Source organism: Trachypithecus francoisi, unplaced genomic scaffold (assembly GCF_009764315.1).
Source record: "Trachypithecus francoisi isolate TF-2019V2 unplaced genomic scaffold, Tfra_2.0 Lachesis_group2, whole genome shotgun sequence".
In the NCBI taxonomy this organism is placed as follows: Eukaryota; Metazoa; Chordata; class Mammalia; order Primates; family Cercopithecidae; genus Trachypithecus; species Trachypithecus francoisi.
This window is the reverse complement of record NW_022681465.1, coordinates 72,296,349-72,323,278: the sequence shown is the minus strand read 5'-3', so window position 1 is coordinate 72,323,278 and position 26,930 is coordinate 72,296,349. Positions and strand designations below refer to the sequence as shown.

At 42.5% G+C, this 26,930-nt stretch overlaps 1 long non-coding RNA gene across 1 annotated transcript in view; it reads right to left on the bottom strand.

The window, feature by feature from the left end:
• LOC117064466 overlaps positions 1–15,786 on the bottom strand; it is a 153,937-nt gene extending 138,151 nt beyond the window's left edge. Inside the window, exons 1-2 of the long non-coding RNA XR_004429474.1 lie at positions 15,724–15,786; positions 12,464–12,633 (exon numbers count right to left, since the gene is read on the bottom strand). This is a non-coding gene — a long non-coding RNA (uncharacterized LOC117064466). The remainder of the gene's footprint in view (positions 1–12,463; positions 12,634–15,723) is intronic.
• Positions 15,787–26,930: the final 11,144 nt, after the last annotated feature.

Below are 26,930 nucleotides of genomic sequence, written 5' to 3'. Positions count from 1 at the left end.
CAGGTGCTGAAGGGACTTTGGGAGAAGTGACCTAGAAGGCAAGAGGTGAGCCTTCTGTCACGCCCACATAAGGGCCACTTGAGGGCTCCTTGGTAAAGTGGTAATGCCAGTGTCTAGGAAGTCACCCGTTACTTAGCAGACCATGAAACGGAGTCTCCTTTCCTTGGAGGAGTCAGGGAACACCTTGCTCCACCAGCTTCTTGTGGAAGGTGGATATTATCCAGGCCTGCCCACAGTCATCCAGAGGCCTAAACCCCTCCCTGTGGTGCTGTGCTTCAATGGTCATGCTCCTTGTCCACTTTCACGTTCCTCCTGTACTCCTGGTTCCTCTTTGAAGTTCGTAGTAGATAATGATCGAAGGAATAGTGCAAGTCTTGATGTCTTTGATCTTTCTTATAAGTGCATAGAAGAAAACGCTGACATATGCTGCCTTCTCTCTCTCTGCTTCGGCTACCTAAGAGGGAAGGGCCCCCTGTCCTGTGATCACGTGACTTGCTTCACCTTGTCAATCACTTAGAAGATTCATCCTCTTTACTGTGCCCCCTTGTCTTGTATACAATAAACATCAGTGGACCCAGCCTTTCGGGGCCACTATCAGTCTCCACGTCTTGATGGTAGTGGTCCCCCAGGCCCAGCTGTTTTCTCTTTATCTCTTTGTCTTGTGTCTTTATTTATTACAATCTCTCAACTCCGCACACAGGGAGAACACCCACTAAGACCCGCACGGCTGGACCCTACACATAGTAATGGAAAACTTGGGGTTTTCTAAAGAGTTTCGTAGAAGTGAACTTTCTCCAGTGGCTCTATACACACTAATGAAACACAAATTGAGTTGTTATAAGCAGAACAAAGTTTACTCGATATTTTTTCAAGTTAGTGTGTGTTTTTGAAAAGATTGCCTTGGGGAAATATATTCAGGCCCACTGCCACCCTCTGCTAGAAGCTGACATCTTCCAAATGTTTGGAATTACAACAGTAGATGGTCAGGGCTGCTATATATTGCTGTACAGGTTATTCACTGCACAAGGGCACCCAGCCAGGAGGATGACTGGAGGCTGAGATCCAGCCCACATTCCTCTTGCCCAATGTGCAGTGTAGTGTGGGGTTGGAAGCAGAGATGCCTTGTGAAGATTGAACCAAGGCATCATATGGGTTAGTGAACAAGGGCCACTTTGAATGGCAAGAGAGGGAATGAAATAGTCAATAGCTCTATAACGGTTCAGATAAATTGCAAATCACTCTGAATTCTTCCTAAATATCAACTTAACCCATGGAATAAATTGGTATTTTAATGCAGAAATCTGAGCCTTAACATAACTTTACATGAAGTGATGATATATCTGAAATGCAGTTCTAAAGCCCTGTTAGAGCCTATTGAATTGGTTCAGAGATTCCCTATGAAATTTGAGGATGAGAGCTGGGGGATAAGGGAGGAGACAGAGGGAGAAAGAGTGTCAGAACTGAGCACCTGCAATTCAAGTAATATTTTTCTTATATCTTAAAGTATGCCCAAACTAGAATTATGGTCATTAAAATAGACTGTGCCTTTTAAGTCGCTCCATAATGCCCAAGTCTGACCTTAAGTCTAAAATGAAACAAAGACATCTCTTCCATCTGGAAGACTCGTCTATCACAAAACTAGCAGATCGTTTACTTTGTTAACTAACCAACTGGAACACTGACATAGAAACCAAGCAGCAGAATTTAAGATTTAGCATAGGCATAACTTTGAGTCCAGGCCATCTTCTTAGAAGCATCTAACTGGAAACTATACATTGCAACTCCCCAAGCCAGCTCAATTCAGCTTCTAGCATATTCTCCCACTGCTTTCCATGGGATCACACAGAGCAGTCTGGCTAGAACACCTGCTGCTCAACCACCCACCCTGCACCTCTCTCATGCTGCCCCTGCTCAGTGAAATGCCTGCCCCGAGGTCATCTTTCAAGAGTGTGTGGATAAGCTTCCTTCTGCCTTCTCCTTGAAGCCTTCCTTTACTCCCTGAAATGAATCTAGATTCTCAATCCTTTCCATCCTGGGAATATACCTAGCTCTATCCCACTCCAGACTGTCAAGCAGGCTCTTCAGTCTAACCCCACCCACATATCCCACGGCTGGTTCCTCCTCATCCTCCAAGCTCCCCAGGTCGAGATTTCTCCAGAGGGGCCACCTCTGCCACTCTTTTCTCCTTCACAGATATTTCCATCATAATTCCTATCACGGCTTCTAATAATCTATTTATTCCTTCGTTTACTTGTTACTTTTCAATCTCCACTATTAAATTTTAATCTCCAGTGAAGACAGGCACCTCATCTGTTTAACTTTCATAGCAGTGTCTAGTACACAGTAGGTAGAAACTCAATAAATATCTGTTGAATGAATAAATGAATGGATGAACAAACTATAGCATTTAGTTTTTCGCTTCTGTTAGACAGGGAAACATATAGCTTATCATCCAAACCAGGACACTATTGAGGATGAAAGTGAATAACCACTGTTAATTATATTGAAATAAAACAGGCATCAACCAGGACATATGATCACCATACACCATATCGCCTTCTAAATGTCCCGTTTAACAACCAAGTTCACAAGATTCACAGTATCTTTAGATGCCACCTACTGAACCATTTTCGTTTTGCTAAGATCAGATTCCTTCTCTTCAAGATCAAATCTTTGACTTGATATTTTTGTAGAACCATGTTGGTCACATCAGGCTCCAAGAAGGTGGAGCATTCTTCCTTTAGCACAGCCTCAAGCAAGTCTTCATTGATAACAACGGCCTCACTCAATGAGCCCAAGGGAAAGGTCATTTCATTTCGAGGGTAGCTAATGCCATCTTGGATAGCCAATCCAAATTTATTTCAGGACAGGCAGCATTAGTGCCACACTCAACAGCATGCGCAGATACCTCTGCAATGATTCTACTCCAGCCCTGAAAGAGAAGAAAGGCAGACAGAAAGCCATTGGTGGAAGAACAGCCTCTTGGATTCAAATTCTTCTGCACCGTAACTGGGAGTAACTAGAAGACTCTCAAAGAAGAGGGTTAGAAAGGGAACAGCACGAGAGTCTGAGATAAATACTTATGATCTGGGCTCCTAGGTCTGCTTTTTTTCAACTGCATGACTTTGAAAGAGTTACATTTTGAGTCTCATCCCTTATCTTTAGAATATATTATAGTTCTGCTTAACCCTGATACAAATGAGATGATCAATAAAGCACCTATCATAGTGACTGACACATAGTAAGTACTCAATAAGTGCTGCATAAAAATAATAATCACTAGTCATTAATAAATGATGCCACTTTCATTAAAGAACTAGTATCTTAGTTCAGGTTTTGTTTTGTTTTGTTTTGTTTTGGATTTTTTGTAGACAGGGTTTCACCTGTTGCCCAGGCTGGAGTGCAGTGGCACAATTACAGCTCACTGCAGCCTCAAACTCCTGGACTCGAGTGATCCTCCCACCTCAGCCTATCAAGTAGCTGGTATTACAGGCACACATCATAATATCTGGCTAATTTTGTTGTTACTGTTGTAGAGACCAAGCTCTTACTATGTTGTCCAGGCTGGTCTCGAACTCCTGGCCTCAATTAATCCCCCTGCCGCAGTCTCCCAAATTACTGATACTACAGGCATGAGCCACTGCCCCTAGCTTAACTTAGTACAACATAGTGATCAAAAGCTTCAGAGCCCTGGGTTCAAATTCTACTGGTGCCTTTTAGGACCTCTGTGGTCTTGAGGAAGGTATTTAACTTCTATAGGCCACATAATTCCCATCCATTAATTGAAGAGAGTTATATCTACTTCATAGGATTATTGAGATGATTAAATGAGATCACGCATATAAAATGTTTGGCATAAGGCTCAGCACATAGTATTGTATAATGTTTTTGAAGTAGAATTTGCTAGAAGTGGAGGTATTAAAGCAGAAACAAACAGCAAGGAGTAGAATATTTTGAGAGACTTGTTAACCAGCCATAAGAGCAGGCTATGCCAGATTGTGGTATCTGGTCCCAAGAAACATCAGGGAGGGGAAACGGCAAGGAAGAGGTTGGGATATATAACATTGACCGTTGAGCGCCCTAACTGGGAAGAAGAGAGTAATCAGAAAGTGTACACTCCCTAAATGTTTCTCCATATGGGAGGGAAGAGAGACTGGAGGACCGTAAAGGCATTCCAATCCAGTGGATTCGGTGACCTTTATTCTTCCTTTGGCCTGGCTCTTAAAATAACAGAAAATGGCAGATTCTCAGAGGTATTATAGAAATCATTTTTAAAACATTTTAACATTTCTCTCATTTTTAATGTTGACATTGTTTTAGTTCATTTTGTGTTGTTCTAAAAGAAGATCTGAGATAGGGTAATTTATTTTTTTTAATAGGTTTATTTAGCCCACAGTTCTAGAAGCTGAGAAGTTCAAGATTTGGCAGTCACATCTGGTGGCTTCTGATGAGAGCCTCATGCTGCCTCAAACATGGCAGAGAAATGGAAGGGGAACCAAGTGCATGGAAAAAAGAGCAAGACACATGTGGCAACGTCAATTTATAACAACGTGCTCTTGAGGGAAGTAATCCATTCCCAAGACAACTAACCCCCCATCTCCAGAGAAAGACATTAATGTATCTTAAAGACCTCGTCACCTCTTTAAGACACCACCTCCCAACACTGCCACATTGGGAACCAAGCCTCAATACGGTTTTTGGTAGAAGCAAATCATATTTAAACCATAGCAACCGCGTTTTTTGGTCTAAAAACTCCCCAGATTTCCCTCTGGTCGCCATATAAAACACCCTCATCAGTCCTTCAAAGCTTTCCCAACTCCAGGTTATTAAATGTGGAGTGGAACTAGGAATGTCTTTGTCTTACAAAAGTTGTGAGATTGTTTTTAAAAGAATAGGTAAACTGTTAATTACTTTCCTTGGACATCTGTCTCATTCCGTTCCCCAAAATTTAAGACATGGAAAAGCTCATTTGGAAATTCCAATTTTAATGATTCTCTAATTTACAGAGACCTTATTCCCTTCATCTTAGCACTGGACAATTGTATATATGCATATGAGAGGTGACAACGTGCTGGCAGCCCTCGCTTGCTCTCAGCGCCTCCTCCACCTCTGCGTCCGCTCTGGCCACGCTTGAGGACCCTTTCAGCCCGCCACTGCACTGTGGGAACACCTCTCTGGGCTGGCCAAGGCCGGAGCTGGCTCCCTCTGCTTGCTGGATGGTGTGTAGGGAGAGGGGCGGGCAGCAACTGGGGCTGTGCATGGCGCTTGCGGGCCAGCGCGAGTTCCGGATAGGCGCAGGCTCGGCGGGCCCCGCACTCTGAGCGGCCGGCCGGCGCTGCTGGGCCGGGCAGTGAGGGGCTTAGCACTCGGGCCAGCAGCTGCGGAGGGTCCGCCGGGTTCCCCAGGACTGCTCGCCTGCCGGCACCGCCCTCGAATTCTCGCTGGGCCTCAGCCACCTCCTGGCGGGGCAGGACCTGCAGCCCGCCATGCACCAGCCCCCCTATCCCCGCTGTGGGCTCCCATGCCCACCCGAGCCTCCCGGACGGGCGCCGCCCCCTGCTCCGTGGCACCCAGTCCCATTGACCGCCCAAGGGCTGAGGAGCGCAGGTGCCGGGACTGGCAGGCAGCTCTGCCCATGGCCCTGGTGCGTGATCCACTAGGTGAAGCCAGCCAGGCTTCTGAGTCTAGTGGGGACTTGGAGAACCTTTATGTCTAGCTAAGGGATTGTAAATACACCAAACAGTACCCTGTGTCTAGCTCAAGGTTTGTAAATACACCAATCAGTACTCTGTATCTAGCTAATCTAGTGGAGACTTGGAGAACTTTTCTGTCTAGCACTCTGTGTCTAGCTAAACGATTGTAAACGCACCAATCATAATTCTGTGTCTAGCTCAGGGATTGTAAACGCACCAATCAGCACTCTGTCAAAACGGACCAATCAGCTCTCTATAAAATGGACCAATCAGCAGGTTGTGGGTGGGGTCAGATAAGGGAATAAAAGCAGGCTGCCCAAGCCAGCAGTGGCAACTGGGTGAAGTTCCCTCTACCGCTGTGGAAGCTTTGTTCTTTTCCTCTTTATGATAAATCTTTCTGCTGCTCACTCTTTGGGTCCACGTCCTCTTCATGAGCTGTAACACTCACTGCGAAGGTCTGCAGCTTCACTCCTGAAGCCAGCAAGACCAAGAACCCACCAGAAGGAATAAACTCTGAACGCATCCAAACATCAGAAGAAACAACTCCAGATGCGACACCTTTAAGAGCTGTAACACTGCAACGGTCTCCGGCTTCATTCTTGAAGTCAGCAAGACCAAGAACCCACGAATTCTGGACACACACATAGTTTGTGATAAGGTGTTAGAACTCTAGAACTGCTGCATATGGGGGCATTCAATAAAATGGGACAAATTTTGCACACACAAGTGCAGACACACATACACATTAAGTTTGGTCTGAAAGACAAAACATTTCCATTTGCTTGTGAAAAAAAACATACCTTTAGCTAACTAGAGACCCTCTTGTATGCTTAGAAATGAAGATACTAATTGATGAGAGAGGGGCTTTTCAAAATCAAATGTCTCCAACCGCTAAAGAAACTGAAAAGACCACATTTCAGTGTTAAACAAATAACTTGAAAGACTCCCTTGAAATCTAAACAAACACCATTAAATGGAGAAAAATAAGTGCCTTTATAATAACTCTAGTGTATGCCTGTCTGGTAACCATTATGAATACCTAGACACTCCATTGAAAAACCTGCTTTTGGAAATCCTAAATGGCGTGCAAACAAGGAATTTGTCAAACTTCAATTTAAGTTTATAAAAGTGATTCTAATTTCTTTAAATTTTTTTCTTTTCAAATGAAATTGTTTAATCTCTGACAACTTCATTCCTTAGTTTACAAGTGAATAATCTGAGACTAAGAAGATATCCCGGGATAGGGTTGCCAGATTGAGCAAATAAAAATACATATTCAAATACTGTATGAGACATATGCATACAAAACAATTATTGATTGTTTATCTAAAATTCAAATTTAGCTGGGCATCCTGTATTTTATCTGGACCTACCCCTAGGTCCTCCACCTAATGAATGGGAAAGCTGATGATAGAACCCGGTGCCCTGACCGACAGCTTGGAAAACTGCTAGCAATGAATAGATTCCCCTTTCTGATGCAAATACATTCACAATTATCCCTTGAAAATTAGATGCTGTGGAAAACCAAATGCTATATAAGGTGAACCCTTCCCTCAGGAAGCCTAGAGTCTAATGGCAATTTCTAGTGAATCTGGAAGAGAAGAGAGACTGTCTGTAACCATCTCAGCAAACTGCTAACCAAGAAAATGGTTCTCTCTCCTGGTCACACATTAAAATCACTTTGGGAGCTTTAAAAATAATTATCAGTACCTGGAGCAATGGCTCACGCCTGTAATCTCATCACTTTGGGAGGCCTGGGCAGGGGGATCACTTGAGGCTGGCTAACATGGTGAAACCCCATCTGTACTAAAAATACAAAAAGATCAGCCACACATGGTGGCATGCACCTTTAATCCCAGCTATTCGGGACGCTGAGGCAAGAGAATCACTTGAGCCCAGGAGGTGGAGGTTGCAGTGAGTTGAGATCATGCCACTGCTCTCCAGCCTGGGTGACAGAGTGAGACTCTGTATAAAAAAAATTAAAAAATTATCAGTGCCCTGAAATCCTGAGATTATGATTGAATTGGTCTGGGATAGGGTCTGGGAAAATGGTTTTTTGCTTTTTTTTTTTTTTTTTTTTTTTTGCCAAAATATTCCCAGATTATTCTAGTGTGCAACCTGGTTAGCATAATGAACCACTGGTCTCAGACTCAGAAATCTCCCCCAAGAAATCTTGATTCACAAATGGCTGGGTCTGTGCTAAAGTAGGCCGTGTGTGTGTGTGTGTGTGTGTGTGTGTGTGTGTGTGTTTTCCCAAAGCCCCATACTTGCTGTATCCCATGGAGGTGTTCCAGTTGGCCACTTGGGCCTTCCAGTAAGACTTATTGAAGGGACAGCATTTTGCTGGAATTCACTTTATCCCCGTTCTGCCTTTGGTTCCTAGTCATTTCTTAGCCAGTGCATTTTGTAGCCTGTGTCTTGAAAATTTCATTGTAAGTATACAGATCACATACCTCTTAAAAGACAATAGAGAAGAGATCATTCCATCTAACCATGCAGTCTGCTCAGGATACCCCACTTACCTGGGGTAACACAGGCAGCCTCTGGTCCAGAGTCAAACGTGTGGGTTCAGTGTTGTCTGAATATCTTCCCACTGGTAGAACCCACTAAATAAAAGCCCCTTTCAGTCTTATGACTTCCCATGAAGAGATAAATAAGGATGTGCTCTGGGTATTTTTATTATCGTCATTATATTTGTTGTCCTGGTCAGAGAGGGGTCAAAAAGCCACAACAACATTTTCCTCTGCCCAGCTATTATTGTCTTCCAAAAGACACAGTAGCACATGCTCAAGAGCAGGATTTCTCAACACAATCTAAGAAGACAAGAAAAAGAAGCTAAGTCCCCTCTGTCTTGGCCCATGGCCCTCAGCTTCTCACTGCTGACATCATTTATGAGGAAGGCAAGTTCATTGCCTTGTTTTGCTGTATCTGTTCTCAAATTATGCCATCTTTCAACACCAGCCTAACTTAACATTTTTAAATCATTCTGACCACCATATGCCATCCAAAGTCCAAAGTAAATGGTATCTAACCTCCAATTCTGAAGACACATGTGGCTGTGGCCAAGCCTACTTTCAAAGAGTCAGCATTGTATACTATCATGTGCTTAGGCCATTTTTACATCATTGTTAATCCTTTCATTCCAGAATCCATCTGGGATCAATTCAGCCTATGATAACAACACTGTTCTCTTTTGGGACACTCATCCAACACTGGTTTTCTTAGTTTAACACTCAAGAGATTCCACTTCTCCGAAAGTGTTAAGTTGAAAAATCTGGTACAAATAAAGAACAAGATCAAACCGGGCCAATTGTATCTACCTAGAAATAATGAGAGGGCACTTTCTAAAAAATACATAAAAGCACTAAATGAGTGCTCAATACCACTACTACCTGGAAACCTTAGGCTCAAGATAAGTCAAACAAATTCCAAATGCATCTGATTCATGTTAAATGTTTCCTGTCTCAGTGACCAACAGGCCATGTTAAAATCAGTCCAACTCCTTTTGAAAGTCTCGTTCTTTTCCCCACATGAAGGGCAATGTAAGGATTCTGATCAGTGATGTAAGATTGCTAATTCTTATTGGGTAATTTTTCCCCATTAGTCAGAGATCAGCCTTGCCAACTGGGAGGCCTCACATGCTTTGCTGCCATCAGGAGCTAGCTGTCAAACTCCAGGGCTAATGGAAATGTATTCTAAAAGCCAAATTCCACTCTTCACTTGCATGGTGATAGTTCCTAACCAGGTGAGACAGCTTTGAGCCCATCCCGAAGTCTGAGACCTTCAGTCTTTCTTTGTCATCGCCTTTTTCTCGTGTCATTGTCAGCAAATCCCCTTTGACAACCCTCTCTCTGTTTCCTTGGAAAATGCCCAAATGCTCCCCAGATAGGAAGCATTATCTTTCTAAATCTTAATTTAATTGGAAAAGAGAGAGCTGAGATTTTTAAATTCAGGGCAGAGGCAGACTCATTCATTACCACTTCAAGGTCCAGGATTTGGGCTGATGAGCAAATAGATCTATCATATTGGGAGGTGTTCTGTACCTTCCTCTGTTATGACTCTAATTCCCGCAGCCAAAAATATACATGCAGGAATAAACAGGCTGGTTCTCTCCAGTGTCTTCTCAACTGATAGTCTGTAACTGGTATGATAGTTAAATTCACGTGGAGAAGGATGCAGATTCATTTGCCAGACACAACCAAGACAGGGCCAACACCAGCAGGGGCTTCTAGAACGAGAATGAAGTTTCCCTGCTTCAGATTAGAAGAAACTCAATTGGAGGCCCAGTCATGTGGCTTACACAAGTGCCTAACAACATACATAAAATCCCAGAGAGCTGTGTATCTAAGCAAGCCAACTCTAGTTCACAAGCAGCAATGCAGAACCCCTTTCTTCCTCTGCCCCATGGCAAAAAGTAAGTCTGTTCCATTTGTTTACAACCATTGCTGTTACTTTCCAGCATAACCATAATCTTGTTTTGTAAATCCTATTCCTGACACACCTCAAACCATCTGCCCATTCTTTCTTGGGTTAGCTTGGGGCTGTTTGGCGAATGTCTGTCATTACCTGTAAATGGAATATTTTTTAGCAGAGTACATGCCCCTTGTAAAGGCATGTTGCCATGGCTGCTAGGTGCTCTGAAAAATCTCCTTTTTTTTTTTCTTGAAATACCATATGCCTTTAGTAATTTTTAATATGTGTAGAATTAAGAAGAGACAAAGAGGCATAAATGCAACCTATAAGGCTTCAGATTCAAAATAAGTTTGTATACACACTCTCAGTCAAATACAAGGAATTGGCTAAAATGTTATCAATAAAAGTATATGTGTCAGTTTGAAGGAAGAGAAGACTTAGCCTATGTTTCAGATTCAGACTTGCAAACAGTTTTGAGGGGAACAAGTGATATAGTCTGAGCTGTAGAACTTCCACCATTTCTTGTCCCCATGGAGTGGGACCAGGGTTCTCAGCAAGTCACTACAATTTGTCTCTGCTTCATTATTTTGCCATCTTCTCCTTATTTAAACTACAAGGGGCTGAGAAAGACCCAGAACACCAAACTGGATGAAGGATATGTGATAGGCAATTCACAGAGCACAGATACAAATGGACAAAGGTGAGAAAAAAGTCTCACCTCATTAATAATCAAGAAAATAATGGAATAAAATAATGAGATCATTGTTAGCCTCTAAAATGGCAAAGATTAAAAACAATGAAATATGTAGTGAAGGTGTGGGGAAATGTTCACCCTTAAGCACTGCTGGAGAAAGCAGAAATTCATACAACTCTCCTGGAGTCACTTTGGTAGTATCTTGTAAAATTTTTCTAGTACCTACCATTGGCTACACTTCATGTACACACATACACACACACACACACGCACGTGAATTTAAAAATTATTTATAGCAGCATTACTTGTAAAAGCAAAAAATTAGAATTAGCCTATCAAAAGAGAAATGGTTACCTAAACTCTGGTTTATCTACCCAATGGACTATTACACTGTCATTAAAAAGAATAAGACAATTCAACATCTTCCAATATGAAAAGACTGATATGTTGACAATTAAGATAACAACTTACAGAATGTTAATATGTTTAACTTATGGAAAAACAATGACTTAGCTAGGTTTATAACAAAATGTGAAAAGGAGACTCTTTTTCAGCTTTGTCTAAGGCCCCAGAAGACCCAGAACAAAGCAAGAGGCAATTAGTGGTCTCACATTCTTTAATGAGTTTCTAGACCACCTAGACAGGACTTGCAAAGGAGACAGCTGCAACCATTAGCCCATCACTCACCTCAAGGCTGTAAAAGGACTGAAACTGAAAATGCTGAGAGAATTTCTTTGGAATGATTTTTCGGGGTGTGGTGGTGTTTCCACATTTACCTCTTTCTAAGTAAAAGAAGTTTCAAGGAGATCTCCCTGAATGCTGGAGTCTGCCAAGTATAGACCGGGACTTAATTCAAGACCAAAGATCGTCTACTAGCAAGAGGCTGCAAATTGCGTGCGGAGGCCCAGGCACTGAGAGAGCTGCAGTGCAGCAGACTGCACACCTCCCAGCAGCAGTAGCCAGAGTGCATCAGTCTTGTCTGTAGGCCATATGCAAGGGAGCCAGCCAGGATGGTCTTAGAAAGGGCCCCCCGTGTAGAGAGGTTGACAACACTCCACCCACAACCTTCCTATCTCTTGATCACATTCACACACACACCTACTGGGTGGAGGGCTAGCTTTTCCTCTCCCCAGCCAGCACCTGCATCTGTCAGCGGCTGCCCACGAGCTGCCGGAACCCACTAGGTGCACCAAGAGAAAGAGTGCCTGGGGTGATGGGTGGGACTTGAAGGAACTGGAGGAGTTGTTATTCTACATGATTGTCCAAGAGAGTGAGAACGAATCTGCATATTATATTTATAGAGACAGCAAGGGAAACTGTTTTCTACCTGTACTGTATGGAGTCTCACTCTTTCAATATAATGTTAACAATTATACAGATAAAACAGAGAAAAGGTCTGGAAATTTACACACAAACTAATTATGGTCTCTAGAAAGCAGAATGTGGTTAGAGGATGAATAAAAAGAACTTATGCATTTTACTCTACATACTTCTATATAGTTTGATTTTTTAAAAATACAAATATATACTCATCTTTTTTGTAAATAAAAACTTAAAACACACACTCATATACACACATACACTCACTGTATAAAAATTCAGAAAAGTAAGAAAAAGAAAACAAACAGATCATAAATGTAATTCCACTCCTCCTAGATCTCACCTCTGTTAGTATTTGATGTGTTTTTATTCACATCTTTTTTATGTAATTTGCTTGCAGCAGACAGGGCCTCCTTGGGCATCACCAACAGTCAAGTTAAACAACCAAGAACTTCAAGGATTGTTTACTGCTGCCACTCATATATTCTGTGGGTATTCTGACCATATGAAAATCTAGGTATATGAACAAAGAAAACCAATTTGATACTTATGAGTCTGTCTCCCTTACCTTAAAATGTTCATAATTAAGATGGAGATAAAAATTATCACTGTGACATTTTATGCACTGGCTCTGGACAGTAGCAAGGTAGAGGACTAGAAGATTTACTGATCCCCTTATGAAATCACAAATGCATCTTCTTCATCCAGAAATGAGTACTTTAGTCAAACTTAACAATACTTACCAAGTCTGTCCAGAAAGCTCATTTGAGCCTCAAACAACCTAAATGGAAATCCAGGAGAAGACTTTATCTCCTGTCTGAGATTTACACAAAAATCAAATCTGTTACAGACTCATCTAAAAAACACAGATACACGACTTGAGACCCTTAGCAAATGGAGTGGCTGCTACACACGTGGAAATTACCTCCTTCTTTGTTTTTAATTTCCTGGGAACCAGGGAGAAATTCTGGTTTCTAAACCTTGAGGCAGCATGAACAATGAACAATTGTTAGCTAGAAATAGCAGATGAAGTCTATTACTACACGACGGAAAGTAGACTGCACTGTCTTAAGGTTGTGTTTATTATACAGGCCTGGTGGGTAAAATGATATGGTAGGGAGTGAGTGTCCTGCTCAAGAGAAACCTCTGAGAAACCCTCCACTCCAAGGGAAGCATCCAACTTCTTTCTGTTTTTCCTCTTGTTGAGTATAGGCTTGGATAATTGTATGTAATTTCCCAAGTCTGTGTTCATGAATGAAACTTCTTACCAATTTCTACCAAAACCCTCTACCAAATCAAATAAAGATAAGGTCAACAGAAAGCCAATATCATGCAAATATGCAGTAAAGGTCTTCATTTTATTTTTTCATTTGAGGGCAAACCAAAGATCTTGAAAAGGTAACAATTCCATGATCCAGCAAAACAGCAACAGAACACAAAAACTTTCCCTTGGGTTAGAATATGAAAACTTTTTTCGAGAGTAAATTCAATTGAGCTGAAATTGTAAAACCTGGAATGGCAAAGTATTTTTTTTAACCAAATTTGTTGGAAGCCAGTCATACACAGAAAATAAACCCAAACTCAAACTAGTACTGAAGTCCAGTTTCCTTTTAGCATTTTTTTTAAAAAGAAGAAACAAAGAAAAATAAACTTTCTAAACTTGAAAATGCAGCCTTTAGAACAAGGTTCCAAGGGTTACTTGGATGTTGGCTGATGCTTACAAACTAATGCTAACGAGTGGAGTGTAAATGAATCAAAACCAGATAGATTCCATTTCCCTTCAAGTAAATGGAGGTTGGGGATGGGGAGGTGGTGGGAATGCTTCCCAAATGTAGGTGAATTTTACCAAAACGATGGTGTTCTGCATAAAAACTAGAGAAATATCATCTGAACTTCAACTAGGGCTGGGTTTCAAAGAGGTGACATGAAGAGGGAGAACTGACACCCAGGAGCTCCCTTCTGTGCCAGGCCATGAGCTTCAGGAACACTGGTTTCACCCTCACAGTAAACGGCATGGCAGGCAGATGTTCTCCCCCGACTTCAGAGATGAGAAAATGAAACGGGTGCATTTGTCTCCCCTTCTCTACGTCATTCAGCCAGGGAGTGACCGTGAAGGGCATCTGCATTAGGAAACAGTGCTGTCTCACCTCCTGTGCTCTTGTTCTATGAGAATCATTGATTGCTTCAGCAAGGATGATGTAATGATACTTTAAGAAGGCCATTTTGGAGCATTCTACCAATGCAATGCTAATCTTGTCAAGGCCAACACCTGTGCTGACTTAGCTAGTGCCTATGGGAGAACTAGGTAAGGAGAGGTAGACAGTTGTCATATTTTTTGTTTTTGTTTTTGTTTTCTTTTGTTTTAGAGACAGAGGTCTTGCTTTGTTACCCAGGCTGGAGTACAGTGGCATGATCATAACTCACTGTAGCCTCAAACTCCTGAGCTCAAGTGATCCTCCCACCTCAGCCTCCCAAGTAGCTGGGATTACAGTGCACACCACAATGCCTGATTAATTTTTACATTTTTTTTTTTTTGTACAGACAGGGTCTTGCTATGTTGCCCAGAATGGTCTCAAACTCTTGGCTTCAGGCAATCCTCCTGTCTCAGTCTCCCAAAGTGCTGGGTTTACAGGTATGAGCCACTGAGCCCAGTGGGAGTCTTATCTTGATTTAACTTAGGGTCACCTTGAATCCATGTCATAAATCCAAGTTACTCAACTGTGGAGCAGGCCTGTGCTTCACCTGCATTACCTAACTCCTTTAATCCTCAAAATGACTATGGGTTTTATAGCATTTTTATCCCTATTTTATGTCTAAGAAAACAGGCTTGGAAAGGCCAAGGAAGAGGCAGAGCTGGGATTCTCACCTAGCCTGCCTGACCCCTCCGACTCCAGATCATGTGCTCTTACTCACTTCATGAAACTAAAAGGTCAATAACTCTAGAAATTAAGCAGCAGTGGCTTTTCAAGGTATGTGGCTATCACTGATCGCAGCTTCCTACACATATATTCATTTATCCAACAGGTATTGATTAAGAGACTACAATCTGTAAAACTGGAGGGTTATAAAGAGATCAAAAATGTTCAAGTTCTTGTCCTTAGCCTCAAGCCATGCACAGCCCAGACTTACTAAGTTCTGGATTTTCCCCTGGTCTTCTGGCCACTGTCCTTTATCTTTTCAACTCACTTGTTATAACACCAGTTTCTTTCTTTCAGACATGTCCAAATTGCTGATTTAGATAAGTTTGTCCCTGAGACTAGTGAACTTCATCAAGAGATAAATGAATGGAGAGACAGCTTTAAACCAAGCGCCTCTGGCATTCATAGAACATCAAACTTGAAGAGATCTGACAGATGGAGCCTGTATTGGTCAGAGTAGTCTAACTGCTGTAACAAACAAGCCCAAAAGTTTACTTCTTGCTCTCACAAAATTCAAGGGGTATGTTTCTGGCTGGGCCTCTCTCACGCCAGTGGTGACACATGGGGATCCAGGCTCCTCCTCTGCTGTGGCTCCACCATCTCAACAAAGGGTTTCAGGATGCCCCAGACTGCATCCACACAGCAGACAGAAGGCAGAGAGAAACTTCAGAGCAGGCTCACTTACTTCTAACTGCCTCCTTCCATTCCATCAGCAAGAGTTAGTCACAGAGCCACCTTCACACCAGGGACTGGGAGGTCTGTATGCAGGTTACCAGGAAAAATAAGTCGGTTTAGTGAGCATGCGGCCCATAAAACCACTGTGCAGGTGAGGAAACTGCTGCAAAGTACCTACTGTCACAAAGTGCCTACGTGAATCAACCAGTGTCACATGGGAGCAGATTCCATATTCCACTGCAGCACTCTTTGCCTACAACATTGATGCTTCCTAAAAAGACATGTCCTGTTTTTATTTCTTATATCATACTTACTATATAAATTTTAAAAATACAGAAAAGCTTAAAGAAAATAAGTTTTTGCTATACTTTTCCAATATAGTCGCTGTTTATATCTTGGTGCCCGCTAGCCTCTTCCACGTGTGTATCCTTATTATATATCACACAGACAAATTTTAATTATAAAATGTTGCAAACATACAGAAAGCAGTATAAAAGAAACCTAGGGATGCACCACTCAGATTTAACAAATGTTAACATTTTACCACATTTGTTTAGTTCTCTCCTGTAGAAATAAAATGGATCCAGCTGAAACCCATCTAGTTCTTTCTCATTCCTAAAGGAAATGAAGAAATATATATATAGTGAAAGTACAGAAACATTCACAGGATCTATACACACCAGCTTTAGGATAGCACTTCTTCATTTCCTTTAGGAATGAGAAGAATTAGATGGGTTTATCATATTATATATGTAATATGATATATATAAAGAAATGGTTTTGTACTTTTACTATATATATATATATATAGAGAGAGAGAGAGAGAGAGAGAGAGAGAGAGAGAGAGAGACAGCGAGAGAGATAGTCTCACTCTGTTGCCCAGGCTGGAGTGCAGTGGCGTAATTTTGGCTCACTGCAACCCCCACCCCCTGGGTTGCAGCAATTCTCCTGTCTCAGCCACCTGAGTAGCTGGGCTTACAGGCGTGGGCCACCCTGCCTGGCTACTTTCTTTGTATTTTTAGTAGAGACGGGGTTTTGCCATGTTGGCCAGGCTGATCTCAAACTCCTGGCGTCAAGTGATCCGCCCACCTCGGCCTCCCAAAGTGCTGGGATTACAGGCATGAGCCACCGCACCTGGCCTTTACTATACAATTAGATTCGTAAAATGTATATTACTTTTGTACATTTTAGATTTTTGCATAAGTGATACAATGCCATGTATATCCTTTTGTACCTTGCTTTTTTTAGTCAGCAGTATGTTTTAAGACTTACCCATGTTGATCCATGGAGATTATTTTCATTCAGTTGAACTAGATGTAGTATTCCATTGAATGACTAAGCCACAGTTTATTACTCATTCTTCTCATATATAGTTAGCTTGTCTCCATTTTTCCCTTCACGGTAGTTTTAAAAAACAAAATTAGCATCAAATTATACACACAGATTTGCTGCCTGCTTTTTTCATGTAACAAAACCTAGTTAATCCTAGTAGTCACATATATTCTTGGAGAATATTATTTTTAACATCTGTATAGTGCCCTCTCACACGAACATACCAAAATTTATTTAACCAATTCCCTGTAGTGGAACATTCAGGTATTTTCCAATAATGTGCTATATAAATTATACTCCCACAACCATCATTTTATGTGCACTTTTGGCATGTTGACAAACAGAGAAAACTAAGGAGTGCCTGTCGAGAGGGCAAGTGCTACTACGGCAGTGAAACAGCCCTGTTCTGGCGCTGCACTTTCTGGGGCAGATCCTACCGATTCCACTTACTAACCATGTGACTTTGGACAAACTTAACTTATTTGTGTTTCTATAAAATGAGATTGATAAGAGTAGTTTCCTTAAATCCCATACCAAGTGGAGCTGTAGACTTTCTGCTTTATTGTTTCTTTAAATTCCCTTGTAGGCAAGCAAGGGAAATCCTGCACCTGAGGCTCAAACGTGCTTACGTAAAGCAAAGTGCCACTCGGAGGACAAACAGTCATGAGATTCGAACCACTCCATAACAGTGCCCAGTGCATGGCAAGTATTCAGGAAGTTAGGTTCAATACACACACACACACACACACACACACACACACATATAGTGAATACGCATTTGCACACATGCACTCATGCACGCACACGCACGTGCACGCACACATTTATACCTCTATGATAATTTTGGCTATGTGATACAGTACTATTATGCTTTTGTTCTATCCCAACTTTTCCTTATTGATAAAGCTAACTAATCTTCTCCCAGTGGTTTTTTTCCATCTGGCACATCTTCCTTTTGCTGGCAATCCCTTCTTTGACCCCCCAGCAAGCCTTCACTACCCGACACATTATACACTCAGAAAGTGCCACCAAAGCCCATAACTGACATAATGAAATTCTCTGACTCCCTCTTTCCATTTCAACCAAGTGGTCTGTCTATCCAAATATTTTCTCCCCCAGAGTCCTCTTCTCTGTCTTATGAATGGTGTCCCACTTCCCAGCTGACGTCAAACCTGTGCAGATTACCTTTTCAAGCAAATGTAAATAAACAATAAAGCACAAAACAAAGAAGCCCACTTGATCTTTTTAGTTCTTCTAGAAATGGCTCAATAAAACTTCACTGGCCACAGGAGACTTCCCCTAATTCAACTAAACAAACACTCTTCCTTCTTCTCTTAAGAATGCCATTGGGAAGTCTAATGGGGTTTGAAAAACTATTTGGAGCTCTGCACTGGAAAAGAAGATAAAAGGAAGCCACGGATGAGCAGTGAAGCAGTCAGGCTCGGAGCCCTGCCCTCACCTCTCAGATCAGCGTGTTCCAAAATCTGATGAAATTCATAAATTCACAAGGAAGTACTTACCGCACAATTTGCCACTACAATTTCCAAATGGCTTAGGGCGATCATGACACCTTTAGTCTCAGAGTGCTAGGAGAATCTTGAAAGGCCCTACATTGATGAAAACCATCATAGTTAGAGTTATTTTCATATTATCAAATGTGGTTTTAATTAACCTCAAAAAAAAAAAAAAGAAAGAGGTTTCTAGAAAAAAAAACACATACACCCCCCCGCCACACACACACACCTACCTCTATGTGATAAACCTGGCTGAAAAGGGGATTAGGTCCCACGCCTCATTTCATCAAGAAAATTAGCATCTTTTAGTCTCTCCGGAATGTATTTGTTTTCCTTAGACGCAAGCTCAGTTACACTCTTCCAACTCTTTAGTATTAATTCCTTTTCTTATTTCAGCCTGACCAGAACAAATTCTGTCCTGAAGCATCTTAGCAATAAAATCCAAATGGGGTTTTGCCCTCGGGCCTACAACAACTGGTGTCACTCCTATGAGACCATGTCTAGACTTTTAGGGAAAGTTAGGAAAGATGTCATCCTAGATTGGCTATTGTGTTTTTTGAATTTTGGGAAGCTAGATCACTCCCCTGCACATTTTTATACCCATGGGAGTCTCAGATCTGGACATAAAATTGAGGGGATATGGGAATAAGGTAGATATAAATCTTGTCTACTTCATCATCATGTCAGCCAAGCTCATGTTTTCTTCACAAGAATGCCTTTAAGAACTCAGAACATTATAATCTTAGGTAGATGCCTATTTATATCTTTGCTACATACCTTCCTTTTCCAAGGTTGGGTTTTTTTGTTTAATCTAGGAGATTAGTAGATAGTGTTTTATTTGAGGGTGGTTAGCATTGATTGAACCATACTCTATGGCTTTGTCTTGACAATCCACTCTCAACCATTGCTTTATCAAAGAAAGGAAAGATAAGACGTAGAAGAGATAGAGGAGAAGGAGGGGGAAGAAGAATAGAAAGGAAGAAGGGAAAGGAAAAAGGTAGGAAAGAAGGAAGGAAGATGGAAGGAAGGGAGGAGAGAAGGAAGGGAAGGAGGGAAGGAGGGAGGGAGAAGCAAAGGGTGAATGGGCATCACTGGCCATAGTATCTGAAGGAAAATAATGTATAGGGTAGAAAGGCTTCAATTTTTATTCCAGAAAGGCTTCAAACTCTCAGTACATTCTTTTTAGAGGTATAGACGCACAAAGTTACACCACCCTTCAGGCATGAAACAACCATCCCACTCAAATACAAGGCTTGCAGAAATGGTAATGAACACAAAGAGCACCACAGAGCTCCTTAGAAGTGTTAGTGTTGCTTACCATTTTATTTATTATTTATTTATTTATTTTTGAGACAGTCTCACTCTGCCACCCAGACTGGAGCGCAGTAGCACCATCTAGGCTCACTGCAACCTCTGCCTCCCAGGCTCAAGCGATTCTCCTGCCTCAGCCTCATGAGAACTGGGATTACAGGTGTGCACCACCATGCCCAGCTAATTTTTGAATTTTTAGTAGAGACAGGGTATCGCCATGTTGGCCAGGCTGGTATCCAACTCCTGACCTCAAGTGATCTGCCTGCCTCAGCCTTCCAAAGTGCTTAACATTTTTAATTAATGCAAACTTACATTTCTAGGCTTCTCTTAATATTGCAAGTTTTGCTGATACCCAAACAAAATGAACTTCCCTCAAGTGGAATTGAATTTGCCTCATGGTAACTGTTGCACAGAGCCTAACTTGTTAGGAGGTACAATAAAAGAACACTTTTTGTGAAAAAGAAACACAAGCCTGGGAGTCAAATGTGCCCAGCTCTGCCTACAACTGACAGTGTCTACCCTGGACAAGCCATTTAACCCCTTCAGAGCCCATTCCCCCCTCTGTAAAATTACTCATTAAAATGAGTACTCACTTGGGTTAGATCTATGTTGAGTATCCTCCTGGTAATGCAGCCTTATAAACAGTCCCAGAAGGACCTGTCTTGCCATGTTGTAATTTAGCCTTGCTATACCAGGATGCGGGGATGGATGGGAGTAGGGAGGCAGGGTTGGATAAAATGAGAGAAATCAAGGAGTCTTGAGCATTTCCACCGTTAGCATCATTCCCACACTCTGACTTCTGGGAACTGCCACATTTTTAGCAACCTGTTATTTGGAGGGACACAAGATAGGAAGGTGCCACAATGAGACATTTTCTTATTCTGAACCCTCATCTAACTCCCCCAACAGAGTTGGGGGTGGAATGGCAGAGGCAGCAAAGGTCACACTGCTAGGAGTAGACTGAGCATTAGAAAGAGAGGACACATCCACAAATGCAGCAGGAGCCCATCTTGGTGCATGTGTCCCTCACTGCATGGGAAGCCATGCACATTCAAACAGCAGCTACACAAAGCACAGTTTTGCAAAATCACTCTTCAGCCATCTATGCGAGATGTTAATCCTGCTCCAAGCATCATAAAAAGGTTGCATTAAATGTCTGCTGTTGATTTCCTTTATGAGGTTGGTTTCTGCCCAACAGGTCAAGTAAGGCAGGATGAGCAGAAATTATGAGAGCAAAAGAGGAGGGGAGCCCATATACACAGAGAATGTACTCCAAAATGCAAATGACTGGCCAGGCACCATGGCTTCCGCCTGTAATCCCAGCACTTCGGGAGACCAAGGCGGGCAGATGACCTGAGGTCAGGAGTTCGTGACCAGCCTGGCTAACATGGTGAAACCCTGTCTCTACTGAAAATACAAAAATTAGCCAGATGTAGTGGTGGGTGCCTGTAATCCCAGCTACTAGGGAGGCTGAGGCAGGAGAATCACTTGAACTCAGGAACTGGAGGTTGCAGTGAGCCGAAATAGCCCCACTGCACTCCAGCCTGGGCAACAAGAGTGAAACTCCGTCTCGAAACAAAAAAAAATGCAAATGACAAACAAAGGGCTTGGTTCTTAGGACAATGGTTAAAGAACAGCAAAGAATATGCTCAAATAGATTGGAAGGCGGTTGCTAGCTAAATCACACAAGGCGGCAGAACATTTGCTGTAGAAACAGTAAATATTGCAGTCAGCCAAGAGACGATATCTGACTCACAGGCAAATAACGACGTATAAAAATTGTCTTTTTTTCTTATCAAAGATTTTTTTCAAATTGACACATTGAATCTTTTCTTTTGGCTGACAAAGCCAAAAGGCAACTGACACCCAAAGGGAAGAAACAACCAGGGAGAAAGCCAAGTTTCTAAACAGTTAAGACATTTCTTCCATTTCTCTCCTAGTTAATACCTCAGGCTTCTCTATAAGGAGCAAAACTGCAAATGTACAATTGGCCTTCACTTTGCATGTTCATAGTCCCACAAGAACTAGCCGAGCCTGCAGAAAGTCTTGTCAGAACACTGTCAGGCCCTGGAAGGGCCTGCAAAAAGCTTAGTAAATGAAGACATTTGGGCGAGCCCCCAGATCTGGGAAGTCAGGCTTATGAATGGTCAAAACAGTCAACGTTTCCTATTGCAAGTTCCTAGGTAGTCGTTAGTGGTGGAAATCCTGAGTAGTTTGATGGTGTCATCCCTATTTTCCAGACCAAGAGGTGAGGATAGAAGTTGACTAAGGAAGGTATCCAACCATCACCTGCAGTATCAGGGAGTGCCAGAATCGGGCCTCAGCCTTGTCTCCCACAACCACACCCACCAGCCTGCTCCCTGTCAAGGCTCCTAGACACTCGCTGAAGATTCCAGAAACTACTCCGGCTTCACTCGACGTAGACTCACCTCCACCATCTGTCCCTGCTTCCCCCTGCCCCACACTAGGAGATTCACCAGGAAGGTCTCTTCTACTCCCATCTCTAAGAGAATGGCAAGGATTGAAGTGCTTGCAAATCCTCCAAGAGTTCCTTAACTTTTCAAGGTACTATTTTAACCACCTCCTCCATCCCTTAAAGCCTGAAGAATTGGACAGGCAGGCAGGGAAGCTGTTTGGTTCAGGGATGGAAGAGTCACTTTGTGGCTTCCTCTTCCTCTTGCCTCCCAAGAAGTAACGGAGTAGTAACACAACCCTCTCCTCTTTGCCACCCCAGCCACCAGGCAGGTATGGCCAAGAACCAGAAAATTCTCCGTTCTGGAGACTGTCCCCACCTCTCCCCAGGTGTCAGTGGAACATTTGCTGGGGGAAGAGCAACTGAAGCTGTTTGTTGTTGTTTTTTAATAGTTGAGACAGATTTATACTCATTTTACACTTGAATAGAATTTTTTAGGGAATAAATGATGATAATTGGGGGCTGAAATATTATTTGGGAGCTTGGATGACTGTCACTTGGCAAACTAAAGGCATTTGTGTCAGGCTCAGGAACACACACACTCTCCACCACTCCTTTCCTTAGCCACATGTGGTAATTTTCACTTTTTACAATAACTCTTCATGGGAGAAGGACGAAAATTGCACTGAGCTTTTCTTACAACTTAATGAAGTTTCAGGAAAGAAACTTGAGCCTTGCTCTGGCGCTCTGATGCTGCATCTTTGTAAACAGTGTGGCAAGGGGCTTTGCAAGATTTATAGGAGACGGCATTGGCAGAGAAAACGTTAGCTTCTGCTCCGGCCCCATAAAGCTACGCTATTGGCTTTGTAAAGCTCTCCAAAAATTGAGATTCAAAACAAAAGTGAAATCAACACCATTCAGTCCACTGCTAGCCAGGGACCTTTAAAGTTTTATCAACTGGGGTTCACCTGCTTCCCAAAAGAGAAGAGTTTTGTCCCTGAAATAAAAGACTTGTAAAATCTCTCACCTACAAGATGGTAGTGACACGAGGATTTTCAAATCAGGGCAAAATGATAGGAAAGAAATGGTCATTTTCTGCGTGTCAGAAGGTGAACGTGATACCAATGCCTATTGGGCAAAGACAGCCACACAAGTAAGCATACACAAGGAAGCTCTTCACATATGGCTTGGGTTACCTAGAACCAAGTCATTAATAGGGGGTGGCCAGACTAATTATGAGATTGGAAAGGAAAGAAATGAGTAGGAGCAACATTCCTTGCGAGTAGGGTTTTGTGTAACAGAATATAAAGTCTTTATTGCAGACTTTATGACAGGGAAGGGAATGACTAATTATCAAACAACATCTCCCCGATCTTGAAATAAAAATTTCCAAATGTCTATCTCACAGGTCTTGCTCCCAGAGCCTCCTTTCTGTTCAGCCCAACATAAAACAGTTTTGCAGGTTAATGTGCCCATTAAACCTCCACTGGGTCAGGCCCTCCTTAGCATTCCCTGCTGTAGGAGTCGTAAATAAGGAGCTGTGCATGGGATTTTGCTGAATAAAAGAGAGTTTGTGCTTCTAAAGTCACAACCAGCCTTCCCCTCTCCCCATCAACCCCTTTAATTTAAAGTTGGCGGCTTGTCTCTTCACCTTGTCAAGTTTCAAATACCTTTCCTTTTCCTCTAACCATGATAGGGAAATGTCAAGTTCTCTGCAGAGGAGGAAGAAGTGCTTCCATTATGCATCTAAATGTACTTGTTGCACAAAAGAGCCCCAGTGCTGATTTGCCAAACTGCTTTGAGGGACAAACTTTGGCCCTTGCCACCCTGAGGACAAAAGCAGGCACACATAAATGCCGCGACAGCTCCTGGCATGGCCCCGGTCAGGCCACATATTCATGCCGAGAGTGTGGAATTTCCCTGTCACATAAAACCACAGCAGGGTCAAGAGGCAGATACACTAATCAAGGAGCAGAGCAGGAACTTTCAGTGTCTCCTCTCCAGCTTCAAAGATGGGGGAGACGAAGCAGTCCTTCTGGCAGGTTTCGATGGAATGAAATGTCCAAGCAAAGTAACTTCAGTCCGCCAATGAATCTGCCAGCAGATCCACAAAGTGATAAATAATAAACAAATATGTACTGAATACATATTCTGTGCAAGGCACTAAAATAAGAACTTGTTAGGAGCATAGAGAAATGGAGCAGAGTTCTGCTCTCAATGGGGGTGAAAGCCCAGACACTGCTAATTAGCCATACATGACAGCATATGGATGTCCCATGAGTGACAGGTGTCTCTCCAATAGCCATTACCCCTTCTCCCTGGCTAAGAGAACTTTGATTTTGTTCAAGCACCAAGTGGCTACATGTTTTCCTAAGGGGCTGAGCTGCTTCATGGGTCTAGGGGATGAATTTATTTTTTTAATTATTATTTTTTTAAGACAGAGTCTTGCTCTGTCACTTAGGCTGGAGTGCAATGGTGCCCTCTCAGCTCACTGCAATGTTCATCTCCCGGGTTCAAGCAATTATTGTGCCTCAGCCTCCTGAGTAGCTGGGATTATAGGCATGAGCCACCACATCTAGCTAATTTTTGTATTTTTAGTAAAGAGGGGGTTTTGCCATGTTGGCCAGGCTGGTCTCAAACTGTGACCTCAAGTGATCTGCCTGCCTGGGCCTCCCAAAGTGCTGGGATTACCAGGCATGAGCCACCACGCCCAGTCAGGGATGAGTCTTGATTGCTCAAAACCAGTGGTTCTTTTTTTTTCTGAGACGGAGTCTCTGTCGCCCAGGCTGGAGTGCAGTGGAGCAATCTCGGCTCACTGGAAGCTCTGCCTCTGGTTCCAAATTCTGCCTGCACATTATAGTCACCTGGAGAGTAGTTTAAGACTTCCATAACTGGGCCCCACCTCTAGACTCTAATTTAATGGGTCGGACATAAAATCCAAAATCCAATCGTTTTCAAACTTCTCTGGGTGATTGTAATGTACTGCCAATGCTGGGGATCAATGGTCTAAAGCAACATTTCATTCCCTTCTCAGTGATTGGCTTAGGGTCGGTCATGTGATTCAGTTCAGGTCAAAGATATGTGGATGTGTCGGGAGGCTTCCAGGAACATTTTCTATGGTTTAAAAAGACAAAAGGAAGCTGTACATGCTTTCTCGTTTTCCAAGCTTTGGATAGTGTTTTTAAAGGAGGAAGGTTTGAACAGGTGCAAGCAATGTGCGATGGTGAAAGGAAAAGTCAATAAGGGCTAATATCCAGAGGAAGGTGGAAGAGAAAGATGGAAGGAAATGGGTCTATGATGACACTGCTGGACCAATGAAGTAACTAGAACTGCAACCTCCCTACCTCTAGACCAGTGGACCTAAAACTTGATTGCATTCTGTAAACACCTGGAGTGTTTTTTAAAATATGGATGCATGGGTCTCCCCCCTAGAGGATCTCATTTCATTGGTAAGTGGTTAAGTGTTATAATCAGGATTTTAAAAATACCCCCAGGTGGTTATGTTGTGCAGCCAAGTTTGAGAACCACCGCTCTAGATGTCTTGTTGAGTGAGACAATTTCCCATTTGTAAGCCAGTGGTTCACAAAGTGTGTTCCCCCTGACCAACAGCATTAGCCTTACCTGGGAACTTGTTTGAAATGCAAATTTTTGGGCTTTTCCCCTGCCTGCCTAATCAGAAAATTTCGGGGTTGGGAGCAGCAATTTGTGGTTTCACAAGTCCTCCTGGTATTTTAATACATGCTACAGCTTGAAAACCACTGATTGAAAATACTTGGCTCCTTGTTTTCTGTTCCTTGCAGTCCAAAGCATCCTAACTGATACAGAAACCCGGAGGGAAAAAGAATGACCTCAGCTGACAGGATTTGGATGGATGAGGTGGAAGGGAGCAAAGCATGCAAACCTCTCATATAGAATACAATTTTTACAGTATATGTAGGAAGTGGGAGGGATGGAGGGGGGCAGTGGGATACCAATCTAGTGGCAGCAGCAGAAGTTTCTAAAGAGTTGAGAAAACCACATCTAAAAACACAAATTAGAGCTATATTCATTAGGACCTTAAGTGAGAGGTTAAAGATATTAATAATACATTATCCTGTAAGTAATGGCCAGCCACTAAAGCATTTGAAAGAGAACAGTTTTAAGGGGGAAAAGAGCAAAAGTGATATTTTAGATGATATTTTAGATGATTAAACTGGATGTGTAAATTGGGTAGATTGAGGGGAAAGGAGAAGGAAGGTGCAGGGAGACCAATTTGGAGACTGCACATACATTCTGGTGTCCTTCCTCAGCATCTGAAATATTCTCTGTGATGTTGAGGAATAGGAAATTTCATCAAGTAGACACTGGGCCTAATCCTGCTTGGAAGTGGGACTCAGAAAAGCTGCTTCAACCTCCACTCTCCCAGGTGCCTGAGCTTCCACCCAGTGTCTCTTCACTGGAGTGTTAGTTTCCAGCAAACCAAAGCCCCACTGATTCCCTTATGCTGATGAGGGTGAGGTAAGTCATTCTCTAGGAAATAAAGAGAGGAGGAATCAGGTTCATGGTCGGGGAGATCCTGCCTGCTGTGAGTGCTGTTTCCCAAGCTGGACCAGAAATCACTGCAATAGTGTAGAATTCTCTGCCTGCTCACAGGTTGTGATTTGTGTG